Below are 11,047 nucleotides of genomic sequence, written 5' to 3'. Positions count from 1 at the left end.
TTGGGTCAAACGTTTCGGGTAGCCTTCCCTACTTTCCACAATAAGTTGGGTGAATTATGGCCCATTCCTCCTGACAGAACTGGTGTAACTGAGTCAGGTTTGTAGGCCTCCTTGCTCGCACACGCTTTTTTAGTTCTGCCCACAAATTTTCAATAGGATTGAGGTCAGGGCTTTGTGATGGCCACTCCAATACCTTGACTTTGTTGTCCTTAAGCCATTTTGCCACAACTTTGGAAGTATGCTTGGGGTCATTGTCCATTTGGAAGACCCATTTGTGACCAAGCTTCAACTTCCTGACTGATGTCTTGAGATGTTGCTTCAATATATCCACATAATTTTCCTTCCTTATGACGCCATCTATTTGTGAAGTGCACCAGTCCCTCCTGCAGCAAAGCACCCCCACAACATGATGCTGCCACCCCCGTGCTTCACGGTTGGGATGGTGTTCTTCGGCTTGCAAGCCTCCACCTTTTTCCTCCAAACATAACGATGGTCATTATGGCCAAACAGTTCTATTTTTGTTTCATCAGACCAGAGGACATTTCTCCAAAAAGGACGGTCTTTGTTCCCATATGCAGTTGCAAACCGTAGTCTGTCTTTTTATGGCGATTTTGGAGCAGTGGCTTCTTCTTTGCTGAGCGGCCTTTCAGGTTATGTCAATATAGGACTCGTTTTACTGTGGATGTAGATACTTTTGTACCTGTTTCCTCCAGCATCTTCACAAGGTCCTTGGCTGTTGTTCTGGGATTGATATGCACTTTTCGCACCAAAGTACGTTCATCTCTAGGAGACAGAACGAGTGTCCTTCCTGAGCGGTATGACGGCTGTGTGGTCCCATGGTGTTTATACTTGCGTACTATTGTTTGTACAGATGAACGTGGTACCTTCAGGTGTTTGGAAATTGCTCCCAAGGATGAACCAGACTTGTGGAGGTCTACAATTGTTTTTCTGAGGTCTTGGCTGATTTCTTTTGATTTTCCCATGATGTCAAGCAAAGAGGCACTGAGTTTGAAGGTAGGGCTTGAAATACATCCACAGGTACACCTCCAATTGACTCAAATGATGTCATTTAGCCTATCAGAAGCTTCTAAAACCATGACATCATTTTCTTGAATTTTCCAAGCTGTTTAAAGGCACAGTCAACTTAGTGTATGTAAACTTCTGACCCACTGGAATTGTGATACAGTGAATTATAAGTGAAATAATCTGTCTGTAAACAATTGTTGGAAAAATTACTTGTGTCATGCACAAAGTAGATGTCCTAACCGACTTGCCAAGACTATAGTTTGTTAACAAGACATTTGTGGAGTGGTTGAAAAACGAGTTTTAATAACTCCAACCTAAGGGTATGTAAACCACCGACTTCAACTGTACATGCAATCTATTTTTCTCTATGACGCTCACAAGCCACGCAAGGGAAGATGGAAGGTAAGGAGTTCATCTACATAGACCATAGGAAATCCCAGGACATAGTGTCTATAATACTGTAAGGAGTTCTACATTTCCCTCATTAAAAAATGCAAATCAATTTATAACATTTTTGACATGCGTTTTTCTGGATTTTTTGTTGTTATTCTGTCTCTCACTGTTCAAATAAACCTACCATTAAAATTATAGACTGATCATTTCTTTGTCAGTGGGCAAATGTACAAAATCAGCAGGGGATCAAATACTTTTTTCCCCCACTATATATATATATATATATGAATGAGCGATGGCCAAACGGCATAGGCAAGATGCAGTAGATGGTATAGAGTACAGTATATACATATGAGATAAGTAATGTAGGGTATGTAAACATTTTTAAAGTGGCTAGTGATACATTTTATTACATCCATTTTTCCATTATTTAAGTGGCTGGGGTTGAGTCAGTATGTTGGCAGCAGCCACTCAATGTTAGTGATGGCTGTTTAACAGTCTGATGGCCTTGAGATAGAAGCTGTTTTTCAGTCTCTCGGTCCCCAGCTTTGATGCACCTGTACTGACCTCACCTTCTGGATGTTAGCGGGGTGAACAGGCAGTGGCTCGGGTGGTTGTTGTCCTTGATGATCTTTTTGGCCTTCCTGTGACATCGGGTGGTGTAGGTGTCCTGGAGGGCAGGTAGTTTGCCCCCGGTGATGCGTTGTGCAGACCTCACTACCCTCTGGAGAGCCTTACTGTTGTGGGCGGAGCAGCTGCCGTACCAGGTGGTGATAAAGCCCGACAGGATGCTCTCGATTGTGCATCTGTAAAAGTTTGTGAGTGTTTTTGGTGACAAGCCGAATTTCTTCAGCCTCCTGAGGTTGAAGAGGCGCTGCTGCGCCTTCGCCACGCTGTCTGTGTGGGTGGACCATTTCAGTTTGTCCGTGATGTGTACGCCGAGGAACTTAAAACTTTCTACCCTCTCCACTACTGTCCCGTCGATGTGGATAGGTGATAAGGGAATAATATGTTCAAAGGTAAATGATTAAAGAATCCAACCCTGTCACGTAACCAATTAGTAATTAGTAGTTATGTAGCATGTATAATGAATAATTAAAGTGCTAATCGAAAGGCCCATAAGGTCTAGTAGAGGCCCGGGACAAAATTAAATGTGTGTGTGTGTGTGTTTTAGTGGGCCTAAGATAACAACAAGACACATGCAACAAGTAGACTAACAGACACATACTAACAGACACATGAGAAGACTGTCTGTTATCCAAACCCTTATGTCCAAGATTTTGTGTCCAACAGGTGAATTACAGGAGAAGGTGATTCACTCAAACCAACCAGGAGACTGGGTGTGGATCCAGTCCCTGAGGAGAAAAGACGGGAAGCAGCCCCGTTGGGAAGGCCCATACCAGGTGCTGTTAAACCATTGCCTTTGTCATTAGAAAAGCTGAGAGAGTCACTTGGGTCCACGTTACCCACTGCAAGGAGGTATGTACACATATGGGCACTGCTGATCACACACAGAGTTAGGAGAAGAACCGATACCAACAGGGTCCGGGGGTTACCTCCTTAACGAAGATTCCCTATCCCGACCGTTCATCACTGTGTGTGCTCCTAGAGGTGTGAGTATGGGGTGGTACCTAGCAGATCGACTAAGGGCAGGAGAGGGTTGGCGGTTTTTGGGAAGAGTAGGGACTCTGAGCTGCATCATAGTCTTGGTTACCTTTCTGATACATTCAGATCCAACACCTTCCGGTACTAATCATAGGATACTGTTGTCATTGATAAGAAGTAAAAGATAAACTATATAATACACTGATGAGTGACTTATAGAATAAGGAATCAAAGAAGATCAAGATGTAGGATTTGAGGTAAACATTAAACAATTCCCTAGGAAAGCAAATAACTTTACAGGGATTGGGTTGGCCAGATTGAAGTACTCGGCACAACCCACCTCGGTTCACTTTAACTCCTGATGAGTACCAGTGTTATAGATACAAGAATGGCACCGAGAACTTAGATGATTTTAAGGGTTGAAAGGTAATCGTTAATGTGACTGACTTAGGTTTAGAAGTACAGGAGAAAATTCTTAACCTCGCAGCACCTATAACTGATGTAGGGTGGGCTAGTACCAGTAAAGGACGCATACGACAGAAACTACCAAAAAGGGTGGTTAGGAACTTGCGCCCCGGGGTTATTGGGCCAACCAGTTCGAGTTAGTCATCAGAGGCCAGTTATAGGAGGCTAAAGTAGGCACAGGAGGAGTTTTGACCAGGATGGGAGTAGCTTTGTCTAAATGGATGCTATTGACCAGGGTGGGAGTAGCTTTGTCTAAATGGATGCTATTGACCAGGATGGGAGTAGCTTTGTCTAAATGGATGCTATTGACCAGGATGGGAGTAGCTTTGTCTAGATGGATGCTATTGACCAGGATGGGAGTAGCTTTGTCTAGATGGATGCTATTGACCAGGATGGGAGTAGCTTTGTCTAAATGGATGCTATTGACCAGGATGGGAGTAGCTTTGTCTAGATGGATGCTATTGACCAGGGTGGGAGTAGCTTTGTCTAAATGGATGCTATTGACCAGGATGGGAGTAGCTTTGTCTAGATGGATGCTATTGACCAGGATGGGAGTAGCTTTGTCTAAATGGATGCTATTGACCAGGATGGGAGTAGCTTTGTCTAGATGGATGCTATTGACCAGGATGGGAGTAGCTTTGTCTAAATGGATGCTATTGACCAGGATGGGAGTAGCTTTGTCTAGATGGATGCTATTGACATCCTCAGGGAACTTCCTGATGAATACAAAGCTATGAATCAAATAGGTGAAGGCTTTACCATTACATTATTTTGGTAGTTGACAATAAATACAAATGTGGATTGGATTAATGACATCTATTATAATCAACAGGGATTCATGAATGAAACCGGGGATGCAGTAAAGGGGTTCTCTGACCAATCATCCGCCACCTCCCTCATGACCTGGTAAAATAGACGGACTCTCAATATGTTATCGGCAGAAAAGGGCGGGGTAGGTAGAATGATTGGGTTTCATTGCTGCACGTACATTCCTGATAACACAGATGGATCAGTGACTAAGGCCCTGGCCGGTTTAACCACATTAGCTCATGAGTTAGCAGGGAACTCTGGGGTGGATACTTCCCTGACAGGGTGGTTCGATAGCATGTTTGGGAAATGGAAAAATACTGCAAGTACTGTATTGTGGGCTGCTTTCACCTGTATGAGTGTGTTAATATTGTGTGGATGTTGTTTGGTCCCATGTGTGAGAGGTTTAATCACCAGAACTCTAGAGAGAACGTTGATGCAGCAGATGGTGAGATATGGACTGATTCCGCGCTCTGACCAGTGGGAGGACGAATACAGGCCTCCAGGCCTGGAAGGTGGCTCCGTCTCTTTTAACCACGAGGAGCCAATGTTTGATGAGACTATTTTCAATATTTAGACAGACTGTTCCTTTCATGAAAATTATGATGAAAATCCTAATACAAAGTGTCATAATTTGATATAGGCCTAGGACAGTCATTGATGAGTATCGGATGTATATACATGTATGGGTTTTGTTAATTCTAGTATTACAATTTATGTTTCCATATATCGTTTTATGTATCAGTGTGTATTATTTAGTCATTTAAGGGTGGAATGATAAGGGAATAATATGTTCAAAGTTAAAGAATCCAACCCTGTCACGTAACCAAATAGTAATTAGTAGTTATGTAGCATGTATAATGAATAATTAAAGTACTAATCGAAAGGCCCATAAGGTCTAGTAGAGGCCCGGGACAAAAATTAAATGTGTGTGTGTGTGTGTGTGTTTTAGTGGGCCTAAGATAACAACAAGTAGACTGTGATTGACCCGACAGCTGAGGAACTTTGAGTAACTTAGAGAAGAAAGGGAGTGACCCTCAAGGTTTCTCTAATCTCGGGGGAAAGGAACAGACAGCACTGGATCGTGATTAACAGTGGTGAGAACTCCAGGGAGGGTTACAACTCACCTACTGTTTGTGTGGAGGTATGTGCGTAAGTGGAGAGTTAGCATAAAATGAATGTCTTTGTGCAATGAACTTCAGAACATTCTCTGAATAAACTGTACAGACCTTTTGCAGAAAGCTGAGTCCTTGCCTAATTATTCTTAACCCAGAGTCTTACAGAACTTGGGGAGTAGTCAAGGCTTATTGATTGTTAATTATTATCATTGGGATAGAAAATTCCACTGACAATAGGGGGCTGCTCCCTCTGCTATTTCCTAAAGTCCACAATCATCTCCTTTGTTTTGTTGACATTGAGTGTGAGGTTATTTTCCTGACACCACACTCCGAGGGCCCTCGCCTCCTCCCTGTAGACCGTCTCGTCGCTGTTGGTAATCAAGCTTTCCATTGTAGTGTCGTCTGCAAACTTGATGATTGAGTTGAAGGTGTGCATGGCCACGCAGTCATGGGTGAACAGGGAGTACAGGAGAGGGCTGAGAACGCACCCTTGTGGGGCCCCAGTGTTGAGGATCAGCGGGTTGGAGATGTTGTTACCTATCCTCACCTCCTGGGGGCGGCCCGTCAGGAAGTCCAGGACTCAGTTGCACAGGGTGGGGATGAGACCCAGGGTCTCAAGCTTGATGACGAGTTTGGAGGGTACTATGGTGTTAACCTGTTATGGATAGGGGGCAGTATTTTCACGGCCGGATAAAAAAACGTACCCGATTTAATCTGTTTATTACTCCTGCCCAGAAACTAGAATATGCATATAATTGTTTGATTTGGATAGAAAACACCCTAAAGTTTCTAAAACTGTTTGAATGGTGTCTGTGAGTATAACAGAACTCATATGGCAGTCCAAAACCTGAGAAGATTCCAATCAGGAAGTGCCCTCTCTGACCATTTCTTGGCCTTCTTTAGCCTATTTATTGAAACCAGAGGATCTCTGCTGTAACGTGACACTTTCTAAGACTCCCATAGGCTCTCAGAAGGCGCCAGAACGTTGAATGATGACTCTGCAGTCTCTGGCTGAAAAACAGTAGCGCATTTGGATAGTGGTCGATCTGAGAACAATGAGACAGGTGCGCGCATGCACGTGAAGAGTCCATTTTACATTTTCAGTCTTTGAACGAAAACGACGTCTCCCGGTCGGAATATTATCGCTATTTTACGAGAAAAATCGCATAAAAATTGATTTTAAACAGCGTTTGACATGCTTCGAAGTACGGTAATTTAATATTTTGAATTTTTTTTGTCACGATATGCGCCGGCGCGTCACCCTTCGTTACCCTTCGGATAGTGTCTTGAACGCACGAACAAAACACCGCTATTTGGATATAACTATTGATTATTTGGAACCAAACCAACATTTGTTGTTGAAGTAGAAGTCCTGGGAGTGCATTCTGATGAAGAACAGCAAAGGTAATCAAATTTTTCTTATAGTAAATCTGAGTTTGGTGAGTACCAAACTTGGTGGGTGTCAAAATAGCTAGCCTGTGATGGCCGGGCTATCTACTCAGAATATTGCAAAATGTGCTTTTACCGAAAAGCTATTTTAAAATCGGACACCGCGATTGCATAAAGGAGTTCTGTATCTATAATTCTTAAAATAATTGTTATGTTTTTTGTGAGCGTTTATCGTGAGTAATTTAGTAAATTCACGCCAGCGCGCCGTTCCTTCTTTTTCTTCTTGAATGAATATGCTATTGTCCGGTTGGAATATTACCGCAATTTTACGTTAAAAATATCATAAGGATTGATTTTAAACAGCGTTTGACAGTCTTCTAAGTACGGTAATGGAACATTTTGACTTTTCGTCTCTGGTTCCGCACTCGCGCGTTATGCCTTTGGATAAGTGATCAGTACGCACAAACAAAACGGAGGTATTTGTACATAAATATGGATTATTTCGAACAAAAACAACATTTCTTTTGGAAGTAGCAGTCCTGGGAGTGCTTTCTGACAAAGATCAGCAAAGGTAAGAGAATATTTCTAATACTAATTCTGAGTTTAGGTTGCCCTGAACTTGGCGGGTGTCTGTATAGCTCGCCGTGATGGCTGAGCTATGCACTCAGAATATTGAAAAATGTGCTTTCTCCGTAAAGCTAATTTAAAATCTAACACAGCGGTTGCATCCAGGAGTAGTCTATCTATAATTCTTTAAATAATTGTTATATATTTTGTCAACGTTTATGATGAGTATTTTTGTAAATTGATGTGCACATTCTCAGGGCGTTTTGGTGGGAATACATTTTCTGAACATCACACGCCAATGTAAAATGCTGTTTTTGGATATAAATATGAACTTTATCGAACAAAACATACATGTATTGTATAACATAATGTCCTAGGAGTGTCATCTGCTGAAGATCGTCAAAGGTTAGTGCTTCATTTAGCTGTGTTTTGGGTTTTATTGACACATGTCCTTGCTTGGAAAATGGCTGTGTGATTATTTTTTGCTATGTACTCTCCTAACATAATCTAATGTTTTGCTTTCGCTGTAAAGCCTTTTTGAAATCGGACAATGTGGTTACATCAAGGAGAAGTGTATCTTTAAAATGGTGTAAAATAGTTGTATGTTTGAGAAAGTTGAATTATGACATTTTGTTGTTTTTGAATTTGCCGCCCTGATATTTCACTGGCTAGCGTCCCACGTATCCCATAGAAGTTAATCATAAGGCAGTTTCAGTTTACATAGAGTCCAATGAAGTACTTTCAGGGTCGTCGATGTGTCTGCTTGGGGGGATATACACGGCTGTGATTATAATCGAAGAGATTTCTCTTGGTAGATAATGCGGTCGGCATTTGATAGTGAGGAATTCTAGGTCAGGTGAGCAAAAGGACTTGAGTTCCTGTATGTTGTTATGATCACACCACGTCTCGTTAATCATAAGGCATACACCCCCAACCTTCTTCTTACCAGAGAGATGTTTGTTTCTGTCGGCGCGATGCGTGAAGAAACCAGGTGGCTGTACCGACTCTGAGTGCGTGTCTCGAGCGAGCCATGTTTCCGTGAAACAAAGGACGTTACAGTCTAATGTCTCTCTGGAAGGCTACCCTTGCACGAATTTCGTCTACCTTGTTGTCAAGAGACTGGACATTGGCGAGTAGTAAACTCGGGAGCGGTGCGCGATGTGCCCGTCTACGCAGCCTGACCAGAAGACCGCTCCATCTGCCCCTTCTGCAGCGCCGTTGTTTTGGGTCGCCGGCTGGGATCCGATCCATTGTCCTGGGTGGTGGTCCAAACAGAGGATCCTCTAGGGGAAAGTCATATTCCTGGTCGTAATGTTGGTGAGTTGACGTTGCTCTTATATCCAATAGTTCCTCCCGACTGTATGTAATAAAACCTAAGATTACCTGGGGTAACAATGTAAGAAATAACACATAAAAAAACTAAATACTGCATAGTTTCCTGGGAACGCGAAGCGTGGCAGCCATCTCTGTCGGCGCAGGAAGTCAACATATCCAGACATATAAGAGAGAGAGAACAGCTCACTGAACGTTACTCACCCTAACAAAGCTGGTTAGGCTGTGCTGTCAGATTGTCCGTTCATAAATTCAGAGCGTTTAGCGTTCTTCAGTTCTGTTGACAACAGTGTGTCCAGTTCTGTTGACAACAGTGTGTCCAGTTCTGTTGACAACAGTGTGTTTTGGATCAGTGTATAAAATTATATGTATATTTATTGTACATGAAATATACAGGTACGAATATACAGGTAGAAACCTACACTCTGCACTACTCACTGTCAGTCTGTCTGCCTGTTTGTCTGTCGGTATGGCTGGCAATCTGTCTGTCTGTCTCTCTGTCTGTCTATCTCTCTGTCAGTCAGTCTGTCTGGCTGGCTGTCTGTCTATCTCTCTGTCAGTCAGTCTGTCTGGCTGGCCGTCTGTCTATCTCTGTCAGTTTGGCTGGCTGTCTGTCTATCTCTCTGTCAGTCAGTCTGTCTGTCTTTCTGTCTGTCTGTCTCTCTGTCATTATGTTTGTCTGGCTGTCTGTCTCTCTGTCTGGCTGGCTGTCTGTCATTCATTCATTCTGTCTGTCTATCAAGTCAATTCAAGGGGCTTTATCGGCATGGGAAACATATGTTAACATTAACAAAGCAAGTGAAATAGATGATAAACCAAAGTGAAATAAACAATAAAATGAACAGTAAATATTACACTCACAGAAGTTTCAAAAGAATAAAGACATTTCAAATGTCATATTATGTTTATATACGGTGTTGTAATGATGTGCAAATAGTTAAAGTACAAAAGGGAAAATAAATATGGGTTGTATTTACAATGGTGTTTGTTCTTCACTGGTTGCCCTTTTCTTGTGGCAACAGGTCACACATCTTGCTGCTGTGAGTCACACTGTGGTATTTCACCCAGTAGATATGGGAGTTTATCATTATTGGGTTTGTTTTCGAATTCTTTGTGGATCTGTCATGCAACTCTGACATGCAGGTGGGGTGACGCAGGTACGTGGAAAAACACGTTTAATGAACACAGTCTCAAAGCACCGTAAATATAAGGCAGGGTAACAAAATCCAGCAACAGGCAAGAACCCAAAACCGAATCGGGACGCAGCCCAGCAAAACCCGTAAGCCTAAACACCGGAAAACTCAAATCCCCAACCTACAATAAAATGACACAAATAATCCCGCACAATCCCAAACCAAAACAGACAGACTAAATACCCCCACTAATGAACTAACACAAAACAGGTGCTCACATAAAACAGACATCACCAAATGAAAATGAAAAGGAGATCGGTGGCAGCTAGTAGGCCGGCGACGACCACCGCCGAGCGCCGCCCGAACGGGGAGAGGCGCCACCTTCTGTAGACGTTGTGACAGGATCTGTGTAATCTGAGGGAAATATGTCTCTCTAATATGGTCATACATTTGGGCAGGAGGTTAGGAAGTGCAGCTCAGTTTCCACCTCATTTTGTGGGCAGTGTTGCACATAGCCTGTCTTCTCTTGAGAGCCAGGTCTGCCTTCGTAGGCCTTTCTCAATAGCAAGGCTATGGTCACTGAGTCTGTACATAGTCAAAGCTTTCCTTAAGTTTGGGTCAGTCACGGTGGTCAGGTATTCTGCCACTGTGTAGGTCTGGGGGGGTCCCGCAGGTCTGGGAGAGTGTCTCGCAGGTCTGGGAGAGTGTCTCGCTGGTCTGGGAGAGTGTCTCACTGGTCTGGGCACGGTGTCTCGCTGGTCTGGGCACGGTGTCTCGCTGGTCTGGGAGAGTGTCTCGCTGGTCTGGGAGAGTGTCCTGCAGGTCTGGGAGAGTGTCCCGCAGGTCTGGGAGAGTGTCCCGCAGGTCTGGGAGAGGGTCTCGCTGGTCTGGGCACGGTGTCTATTGATCTGTTTCTCCTGTGTGAGGTGTTGGGGCTGCGTTTAACCACTTGTGCAGTGGGGAAAGTAGAAGAAGCGTTTTCAATCACTCCCTTCAGTGCTGTGGCCACCCTTTCCTGCTGGGCTCTCAGGTGGTTTGTGCCTGTGTGTATTATTATGTGGCTGGGTGACCCTAGTTGGTCCTCAGACAGAAGGTCTAGGGGCGCTGGGTGACCCTAGTTGGTCCTCAGACAGAAGGTCTAGGGTGCGCTGGGTGACCCTAGTTGGTCCTCAGACAGAAGGTCTAGGGTGCGCTGGGTGACCCTAGTTGGTC

Source organism: Salmo salar, chromosome ssa11 (genome assembly GCF_905237065.1).
Source record: "Salmo salar chromosome ssa11, Ssal_v3.1, whole genome shotgun sequence".
Lineage (NCBI taxonomy): Eukaryota > Metazoa > Chordata > Actinopteri > Salmoniformes > Salmonidae > Salmo > Salmo salar.
Note: the sequence above shows the minus strand (reverse complement) of the source record.